The 11,157-nt window shown below is 39.2% G+C and overlaps 1 long non-coding RNA gene across 2 annotated transcripts in view; it reads right to left on the bottom strand.

Annotated features, from left to right (window-relative positions):
* LOC123002064 (uncharacterized) overlaps positions 1–10,913 on the bottom strand; it is a 78,921-nt gene extending 68,008 nt beyond the window's left edge. Inside the window, exon 1 of one of the 2 annotated variants that reach the window (XR_008957130.1) lies at positions 10,536–10,913. This is a non-coding gene — a long non-coding RNA (uncharacterized LOC123002064). The remainder of the gene's footprint in view (positions 1–10,535) is intronic. The other variant, XR_006411576.3, reaches the window with a different exon arrangement.
* Positions 10,914–11,157: the final 244 nt, after the last annotated feature.

Consider the following 11,157-nt stretch of genomic DNA (forward strand, 5'->3'; position numbering starts at 1 on the left):
AAGCCATTAACCTTGTTTATCTCTGTAACCCCAATGCCTCATACAGTGCCTGGCACATATTAGGTTCTCCATAACAACTGGATAAATTGATGACTGCCACTTCCGTCTTAAACCTGGCCTATTTCTTGTAATTTAGGGGCTTGCTGGGAATTTCTAACTCAGTTTCTAGCTAGTACCCTCACTTCAATATACCCCAAATTGAACTCCACTTCCTTCAAAACTCCAGACTTTTTTTCCCTTTCCATGGCAACACTATTATTCCACTCCCTTGGGCTCCAAACCCTGGCATCATCTCTGACTCCTCTCTTTCCCTTGCCAGCCACATCAGTGAGTTGTCAAGCCTGTCGATTCTACTTTTTCAAAGTCTCTCCAATCTCTCTCTTTTACTATTCCCACTTCCACAAACCTGATATGAAAGATCTGTTACATTTTGACTAGATGACTAAAATAGATAGTCTCATGGATTTGTCTCTAATCTCCTTCCAACCTATCCCATTATTAATTTCTGTATAGTTCCAATTATATCACTTCCTTGTTCACAATCTCAAAGATTCCCTATTCTCTATTTAGTTTAAAACCAAACACTCAGCCTAACATTTAAGGCCTTCATCAGTATGACCCTAATCTGGCTTTTCATCCTTATTTCTTATGATTTTCTTATAAGAATGTGATGCTTCATTCAAAACGCGCTATTCCAGCAGTAAGTCCTATATTTTTCTTCTTGGGCTCTTTTGATTACACTCTCCCTCACTAGTGAATGTCCTCCTTTCCATCCTTTTTCTCCATATGTTGGAAGCCTTAACCTGCATCAAGATTCATCATAGAGGCTGCCTCCACCATAAAGCTTTTTCTAATTTTACTTGGTGAAATATGATCTCTCCTAATTTTAAATCCCCAGAGTTCCTTGCTTCTCTCATATGGTATGCAGCAGTACCATATCAGTACTCGACCTTTATTACAATTATATGACTCTAACACTTTTTTCTTTTCCTATAAATTCGCTGAAGATAAGGATGATGGCTTACTTATTTTTGTTATCATCCTACCCCAGCAACTATTGTTCCCTTTGTCCATGGCAATATACATATATGCGAGAATTCATAAGGTTTTATGCACTCATTAACTCCATGAAGAATAGAGAAACGCCCATCCCTCTGTTCTCTTCCTTGCATATATTTATCAGGAAACATACACTAATACACTAAAAAATTTTAAAGATTTTATTTATTTATTCGACAGAGAGAAAGAGAGCACAAGTGGGGGGAGTGGCAGAGGGAAAGGGAGAAGCAGGCTCCCCACTGAGCAGAGAGCCTGATGTGGGCTTGATCCCAGGACCTAGGATCATGACCTGAGCCAAAGGCAGATGCCTAACTGACTGATCCACCCAGATGCCCCATGGCTATAATTTGATATTCCTATGTCATGTAAGACATGTCTCACTCTTTCAGCTCATAACCCTTTTGTAAACTAAGACTAGAGACACTGCTGAATCAGCTCCATGCTCTCCTGTATACTGGGGGGACTCCCCTTATAGAACTGTACACCTACTAAAGGGGGCCTCTCCCAGGAATCATCTGTCTATGTCCCCTGGGGCTTCAGACAGATCCCAACTCCTGGGCAACTTCAAAGAGCCCAGCTCTTCCCAGGTAAGGTTCATGTTCACATTTCCAGATTAAATTGCTAGCCTCTCTGGGACTTGGGAAAGAGGGGAGGCTGTTCTTAGCCTGAACAAAAGGGACTTCATGCCTGAGTTGTTCCCCAGGGAGAACAAACAAGGCCATGTTTGCCCTTACTAGGGCACATTTGCAAGCTGAAAAGGATGGGCATATTCATCTATTTCCTGTTCAGAGAGATGGGGTGCCCAGCTGGGGTGGTTACCAGGTTCACAAAGAAACAGGCAAAATTTTGGCAAGGCTTTGGGAGACCTAGCAACAAAACCCACTTCCCCACTCCTTTCACACCCATTTGAAATTCAGGTTGCTTCAAAGCAGCATGAAATCCATGGGAACTTCTTGTGCCCTTTCAACAAATCTGTTCTATGAAGGAGGATGACTCAGTCTCCTTTGCCCCCCAAACCCAGAGCCAACTCTGGCTACCAGCAGTCTTGGCTTCAGAAAAGAACAACTTAGCCCCGGTCCCCTCCCTGACTCCAATCAGTCTCCCTGCTGCTTCAAATGGCATCAGAGAGGATGTGTGTACTCAGTTTAATTATCAGTGTGCGTCTGGAAATACCTTTTTGATGCTCTGTGTGTGGAAATGCGCTCATTTATAAATGGACGCCTCTACTTGCCAAGTAGAAGAGGCCAATGCAAAGGATAGAATTCTTCTTCCTTTACATTGAAAGGACTTTTTTTCTCTTTCTTTTTTTTTTTCTTTTTTTTCTTGCAAATTGGGCAGATCAGCTCTGGCCAATTATGAACTGGTTCTGCTGACTCTTGGTAATTTGTCTGTTAATTAAATTTGGAACTGCTTGCTTTCTGTGGTTCAGTAGAAAGGATTTATAAGTTGAGTGTGTGTGTATGTCTGTCTGTGTTTCTCTTTTTATAAAATGTGTCTGCTTACTCTGTATTGGTCTGTGAACCGGTTTTGAGTTGGCCTGGAGCAAGAGTGCTGATGGAAAATTGAGACCCAGGGACACATTTCATTGCCTGATGGACAGGAGAAGCCACCCAGTCATGTTGCCTAATTTTTCTCAGAAGGAGGAGGGGCTGCACATCTGCTCAGAGGAAATAAATCACAGGGTCAGAGGTCAGAGGTCATTAGTCTATAAAGCTTTATGACCTGTATCTGACAGTTATTTCTCTCGGATGGAAAAGCACGAGATAGAAAACTGTGCTTATTCTCTTTCTTATGTCCTATCTCTCTCTGAGTTTAATTTTCTTGTTACATTCAATCCCCAAACATTGCTTTCTCAGCATTTCTATTATTTATTCTTCCCTATCTTATTCCTTTTTACTGTTTGCTCTAGCATCCTATTTACCTCTTCCAGTCATGTTATTACTGTTTTATTTGTTTCAGTCAGCTCTTCATCCTTCTCTAGGAACTTACTGTTAGTGACACTTTGCTTATTGACAAATTTCTGCCTCCTTGAAGAAATGTTGAATTAAATTATAAAGATAAACTCTATTGTGCTCTTGTAATTTTTTCTGTTATTAAGTTTATTTTCTTAATTCCAAATTTACTTTTTTTTTCTACATTTTACTTTGGCTAGATGAAGGGATATAGACAGAAGGGGAACACTAGCTATACAATTTTTCACATTTATTTCCAATTCTTGTTTCTATTTTATTCAAAAATATAAAAGGTTTAAATAAAAACTAGGCTAAAATACAGATTTCTCAGCAAATTTAAGAATAAAATGAGTCTCAGCACATGCCTCTATGTGATTTATTTGGGAGAACATATTTTTGAATATTAATGGAAAGATGGCCATTTCAATTGTTCAAACAATGAAAGAAATAAGAATGAAATAAAGAGAAAGCAGCAGAATTGAACAAACCTCACACCTACTTAAAAAAATAGTCTGGAAGAGAAGTAAAGAAGATGAGATCAGAGAGAGAATGTTACAGAATGAATTTGGGGTGAATCATGTGCCCCTCCACATCCATCCCAACCCTCATAAACTGTCAGTTTACTGCTGTGACATCTCAGCTAAATTGAAGTTCCTTTGAAGCAACTCGGTGCCATGTACATTGTGTCTAGTTGCCAGCACAATTCCTGATACATGAGTGCTCATAAGTGTGTTCCCAATGAGTCAGTGACTGAATGAGATCATTAGGGACTTATGATATTGGGGCTCAGATTTCAGGATTGTCCTGTCTGTCACTGATCTATTCTCCTCTACCGAGTTGTAGCTCATGTCATACTTCCTGTGGTCCTCCCTACGTGCTGTGTTTTCCCCCTTGAAGTTTCACACACTGTTCTTTCTGACGGGTACCAACCTCTTTCTCCACCTACCTTCACCTGCATGTCCTGCTGAGTGTTCAGTTTAGGTGACCTTAGGGAGTTGGGTGAGGCTTTACAACACATAACATGCATTCAACTCTATTGGACTTATCTATACCTCTCTCTAGACTAAGGGCTTTTTGCAGGTAAAAATAATATGTTACATATTTCTGTATTCCCAGTGTCTAGCATGAGGCAGGGTAGAAGCTCAAAAATGTGTTTGTTCAGTTAAAAATGAATGAATGAAAATCAACAACAATGAAAAGAAATACAAAGGAGAGACGAGAAGCAATAACGGTGAGAAGGAATGTACTACTGGAAAGAGCTCACCTGCACTTACTTTGAGAATACAAAGCATAATCTTATCAGAAAATTGCATTGATTGTGTTCTAGGGCCATCTTATGTGGACCATCTGACTGGATATGTCTGCTATTATGGAAAAATGAAAATAAGTAATAAGGCTGGTTAGGATAGGGTGTTCAATTGGTCAGCAAATGACTAGAAGGCACATGACAAGTTGTGTAGGTAGGCATGCTCCTGGCCATAAATGGAAAGCAATTTGGTGGGTTGTCCTGCTCTATCTGCTGGAACTTAACCCCCACTAACTTCTAATACATTCCTTCTCCTTGGATTAGATATACATTTTTACTGACTCCATGAAAAACCTTATTAATTTCTACCTCACTGCCTTTTCTCACAATGTTCCTCTCTTTTTTTCTTTTATTTATTTATTTATTTTTTAAAGATTTTATTTATTTATTTGACAGAGATAGAGACAGCCAGCGAGAGAGGGAACACAAGCAGGGGGAGTGGGAGAGGAAGAAGCAGGCTCATAGCGGAGGAGCCTGATGTGGGGCTCGATCCCGTAACACCGGGATCACGCCTGAGCCGAAGGCAGACGCTTAACTGCCGTGCCACCCAGGCGTCCCTTTCTTTTTCTTTTCTTTTCCCCTTCCCTATTCCTAAAAAAATCTGATCCTTCAAGGATCAATTCAAGTTTCTCTGCTCCAGGCTAATTTAAGACTCCCAAACTAGTCTAAGCCTGTCATCTTTAGAACACCTGCAATATTCTCACATACATTACAACAAGCAACATGGGATATCATCATGAATAACTTTGTATTGTACACTTCATTTTTTCTCCCAACCAGACTATAAATTCCAATGCAGGAATTACAATTCACACTTTTTGTGATTCTTCAAAGCACTTGGCCTGATAACATGTTATTTATTCAATGAATACTTTCTGATCAAGGAAAATGGGTTTTTAGAAAACTTTTAAATATATATGTCTATAAAGTAACATGTTCTCAGACAGCTTTCTGATCCCCCCCCCCCAAGTTTTTGCCTTGTCATAAAATTTGGGGCATCCTGGTTCTATAATTTTATATGTATATAGGCATATAGATATAAATCTAGAGATGTGAAAATAGCTATTTCACTGTTTTATTGGAAACTTCATATCCAAGAAGTTCTTATACTGGCAAACTTCTTTTCTCTTATTCAATCCTAGGAGGGTATGATAAATAGTTGTTTACTGCCCTTTGAATAATAGACTGTCACAAATGCTACTTCTGGTTTTCTCCTTTCTTGGCTAAACAACCTTAGCCCCCTTAGACATTTAAATGCCATGAACAGATGCTCAGTAATATTACTTGGTGGCTGGGCATAATTTATAGTGCTTATTTATGGAAGTAGATGAAAATAGAAGCATTATGTATTTTGAAAGCTTTTCTTTCACATATGGCATGCTTTACAGGGAGTGAGGATTTGGATGAATGGAGAGATGAATGCAGCTAATATTCTCATTTCAGTCTCATCTAAAAAGAGGGGAAACATACGAAACATCAGAATGGAAGCTAAAATGCACAAGATGCTATTTTACTATTAACTCAGACCTTTCTTATGCCAGATGGTGTCAGAGGAAAGCTTTTTGTTTTCTTCGTGATGGGCATCTCCTTTGAATTTTGCTAGCGAGACACACTTCCTCTCTTCTCTGTATTCACAGACACTGTGGCCTTCATTCATGCACATCTTAGATGTAGTAGCTGGTTTGGCATTTCTAGGCACTGTATGCCCTTCTGACTGGCTTCTGGGAGGGACAATTATGCTGCTTGATCTATTAAAATCTTCAGTGATTTGGATATCATGCACACTATCATAACGCCCTATAACAGTACCTACCACACTAAAATGTCATTTATCCACTTTCCTGTCTCTCTGAAACCCATATTACATATTCCCCGTTATCAGCAACTCTTTCTGATTTATCTTTCTTTTCTTATCTGGCATACAGCAGATGCTTACTAAATATTTCTTGAGTACATGAACAAATGAAGACCAGCAAATTCAAATCTACTTAGCTATTTAAAGGAAGTATTTATACTTCCTGGAATCATACAGGACAGAGGGAACATTTATTATAAATAGATGCCTATGCTGTGTCTGGAGCACAACATATGTTACCTCATTTAATCCTTTCAAGAAATTCTTGAGCTATTCTCTTTTTGCTACCATTTGTCAATTATTTACCTATGTGACATACACTCCCTTATATTTTAAAACATCTTGTCATTTAATATTTTTAATGATCCTATGAAGCAGGTATTACTACTACCATTTTTAAAATAAGGAAGTTGAGTCTCAAAGAAGATATGAAGGATTTCAATCCAGATCTATCTAACTCTAAAACCTAAATATTTCCTACTTTACCATAATGACTAGGATACAAAGTGATTGTGACATATAAGTTATTTATGTGATTTTGCTGCTTTCTTTGTTTTTCCTCTAATACCTGTATCTAACACTTTCCCCCCGTGTATCATGCATTAACTCCCTTCTAGACAAAATATTCATTAGAAAATATAGACAAACCTATTGGCCATCTCGTAGGCTGGTAGTCAAATGTTAAGTCTATAAATATATTGCTTTGACTAACAATCCTTGTCCAATCAATTTTGATCAGATTGTTAAAGTTACATTTTAGAAAGCTTAGCTACCTCTGCCTAAGGACCTGATTTGGCAGCTTTTCCCAGAAAGGACCTGTGGATCTGGCAATTGCTCAAAATTTCATGAGTGGTCCAGTTACACATAGAAGATGCTCCCAGAGGTAAGCATGAGACCTTCATCAGTAGAGTAATTTTAACCGACTGAGCCACCCAGGAGTCCCAAGTAGAGTAATTTTAATCACAACTTTACTAAATTCTAATTGGATCTACTAGACTTAATTTAAGGAGTCATAGTAGACTAATTCCAATGTACCGTTACATCTAAAATATCAGCACAACGTTATATGTAACCAAAAATGTGTGTGTGTGTGTGTGTGTGTGTGTGTGTGTGTGTGTGTGATGTGTACAGCAGGGCAGGGTCAGGGATGTGGAAGTAGAGTGGTGGACTGGAAACATTATTTAATCTTGACACACAGGTCTTGGTGCTGCCCTTCAAGAAAGACATAAGAATAGAGAAAGGGAGGGTAAGTAAATAAGCAAAAGAGAAAGAGGTTGCCATACTAATAAAACTAGATCCTGAGATGGAAGGAAACTTAGGGGCAGCTAAGACAACTCTCTAACCCACATGGAATGCCATTTCCATCGTCCTCAGGGAGTATCAACCATCACCAAAAGGCTAGATCAGCAGATTATTTTTCCTTATTTTGCAAAGATGAAGACCAAGAGGAAAGGAATAAAAACTGTTAACAGGCGAAGGGTATGGATTTGGTAAACATGGATGCAGTCACCTGAGAGTAGAATATCAGACTTGAAGGGACCTCCTGAACCCAAGAGATGGGTGTATGCTTGTGGCATTTAGACTGGCAGTGATGGAATGTGAATTGAACTTCTTGTCATGAGATCTGGATTTAAATCCAGGCTCCATTTATTAGCTAGCTATGTAGCACTGAGCTGCATGTATGACTTTTCATCTGTAAAATGAAGGGGAGTGGGTGCCTGGATGGCTCAGGTGGTTAACCGTCCTACTCTTGGTTTCAGCTCAGGTCATGATCTCAGGGTCATGAGATCAAACCCCACTGAGCACGGAGTCTGCTTGACAGTCTCTCCCTCTGCCTCTCCCCCTGCTCTCTCAAATAAAATAAATAAATAAAATCTTTAAAATGAAGGGGTAGGACTCAATGATTCCTACATTCTTTTCCAGCAAAAAATTACATGATCCTAAAGAAAATATTTACTTCTCACAGTGGATCAGAAGTTACCCTAAGGTCATATTGACTAAAAATAAAAACAGTTTTTAGGAACGTGGATCTCAACCTATTATATTCTCCTCTACTAAAAATTATGTCATTATTGTATCTTCCCCATAGGCCTGTTCAATATCTTCTTCCCTGAGCCCTATATTTTTCTTTATAAGATCAACTTGCTTATTCTAGGACCCTCCCACAGACTCATTGTTTGGTTAGAGAAATAATACCATTCACTAGAATAATACCAAGGCTATTATGTACCTGTACAGGTTGTGCACTGCACAAAGGCACCCAACCAAAGTAGCAAGTGGGGTCTGCAAGCAGTGTGCCTTTGTGTGGATGCATCCACCTGAAAGCAGTCAAGCCTTTTACTAATTCACTCTAAGGAGCAGTATGAGCTTCAGGTGTTCTGGGAGGTGGGATTCACCCATTTGTTCCATGATCTGAAAAGGCCTGAACTATACCAATACTATGAACATCCATTTCCCAATGCTGAACATGTATCAAAAACTAATTACAGGGGCTTTCTCTTTGGGGCTAAAAAAGGAATGATCATATCAGTTCCACTTAAGGGGCAAACATTCCAAGCAGCTCAGATTAAAATTTGCAACCACCTGTTTTGTTGGAATACAGTACATTATCATGGGAGGACACATTTTTTAAACAAAAATTACTGATCACAATTTCCTAAGGGCTAACTTGCACTGAACCCCCACTGAATGAACTCAAAGGACTAAAGCAAATTACATATGTTGCATTAGGCCTTAGCACGCATACTACAAGTCAAAAGCAAATTCAAACACTCTTCATAGGTGCCATGCCTAGCAGAAAAAGGAAAATCTCATTGAAGCACTTGTTGATATTGCTTCTCCCTCATGAAGAATTTGATAGACTTTTCTGTAGATACTCAGCAACCTATTTGTGGTTTGGGGTGCAAATGTGGTGTGTAAGGCTGCCCTAGCATTTCATGGGAACTGTAAATTATCCAAGCTCCCTTCCAAATCAAATCGGACTGAAAATGGTTCCCATAGCTCTCCCTTCAACTATCAGATGTTCCCATTAGTGTCAATTAATGCCGAGACCCTGGCAGTCTGCATGCATGATTCATTAATGAGAAGCCTCATTTACGGCTGAGAAAGCAATGCAATGGAACAGCTGTAGTAATTTCTCACCTCTTGTACACGGACCCATACCCTGGAAACTGCTGACCTCTCACCATAGATAAGCTTCTCTCTCTCTGGCCCATGACAGTGTGTGCTCCAGGGACAGTGGACAATGGCCACGGTGATGGTGAAATCCTGCCAAATATTCCAGCTTCCATGCTTACTTGAGACCAAATGTGAGACTGTGACTCCAACCCTCCCTTCTCAAATGAAATTCCTAATTCAATTAAGGATGGTACAGAGAAGCCAAGACCTCTATTACTCTGCAGCACATTGATTTTCTACAAGGTTCCCACTTCATCGACACCCTCTAAGTCTGTAGAATATCCTGCAAGTCTTATTACTAACATGACTCCAGTAATCAAAAGGCTCAACTAATTTATAACTCTGCTCTGCACCAGAGATGCTGGTTTTTTACAATCTCTATCTACATATATTTAATTTTGCCTGAATATGTTATTGGTATGACTCCAGATACCATAGCAATTTATTAAGTGGTAACAGACAAATCACCATTTTTTTTTTCCTACCCAGCTGCTTCTTTCCTATTCACCAATGTAAACAGGAGTACAAACAAGAAGTGGCTGGAATGCTAGGTGACAGCCACAGTCTCCCAAATCTGCCAGTCAGAAGAGTAGGGAGAAAGTCCCCCAAGTCCAAGAAGCCAAGTAAGAGTAATGCTCCTCAAAATGAGAGAGGAGCTCTCTCTGCCTTTGAGGGAAAAACACTAAAGACCCAGCAATCTCTTTTACTCATGAACTTGGCATGTATCTTCCTGCCCACTCCTACCCTTCCTGCTCCTAGAAGTAAGCAATGAGATGCTCATCAACAGAGGTGTTTTAAGCCCTGCTTTGCTTAAAGCAGAATCATATTCTAAACAAAAATATTTGGGTTTTAATTTTAATTTTTATTTATTTCAAGTGGGAGTTGGGCTGAAATATATGTGTACTTCCTACAAACAACAGTGTAAATACCTTTGAAGGGGAAATGTTTATGCTATTTAGGAGAATCAACGGTTTCTCAAGCACCATTAAGTCTTTTAAAAATAGTGCACTTGATCAATATCCCAGCAGAGCTATTAACAAGCATGTGACCTCAGACAAACCCCCAAACCTCTACAGGCCTCAGTCTGTTCATCTGTAAAATGAGACCATTAGATTAGGTTTTCTCTATGGATCCTTATAGCTCTAAGAGACTACGATTCTGTATGTTAATTGCAAATGCTTCTTACCTGGGTGATAAAAATCAGTGGCCCAAAACACTCTTGGAATGAAAACTGTTTTCAGCTTTTTTTTTTTTTCTTCCTCCTGGACAAAGATGGAAATAGCAATCATTACCTGGGGCCTTGGGGGCTCCTTGCTTGTACTCAGGCTTCCCGAAAAGCTGAGATGCATTAATTGGCCATCTTCTGGGTCTAAATCTGCTTCTAAATTGATTGGGGATTTTACATGTTCCCTACGAGATCCAGCAATGGCTAGGTACTCAAAAGAAGTTATAGTTAAACAAGGAGATATAGTTCTGCTCCCTGGAGAGCTCTAACTAGAACAAGCCTCAGCCCTCCTCAAGCCTCTGGTAATTTTCTAGAGGATGGAGAGACCAAAAATTATCCAGGCAAGTTGGACATTGCTGGTAACTAGGGCAGAATTTTATATATCTCACAGCATGCAGATGATGGTAAGAAAATTAACTATACTAAGATGTATCATTAACCGTCTGTACCCAGTACAGCTAAGGTTATCCACCAGGCTATCTCCTTTTTATGTTTGTGACTTGTCATTTATTTTAAATATATATATATATATATATATATATATATATATATATATATATATATATATATATATATTTAAAGA

The sequence above is a fragment of the Ursus arctos genome, unplaced genomic scaffold (genome assembly GCF_023065955.2).
Source record: "Ursus arctos isolate Adak ecotype North America unplaced genomic scaffold, UrsArc2.0 scaffold_36, whole genome shotgun sequence".
In the NCBI taxonomy this organism is placed as follows: Eukaryota; Metazoa; Chordata; class Mammalia; order Carnivora; family Ursidae; genus Ursus; species Ursus arctos.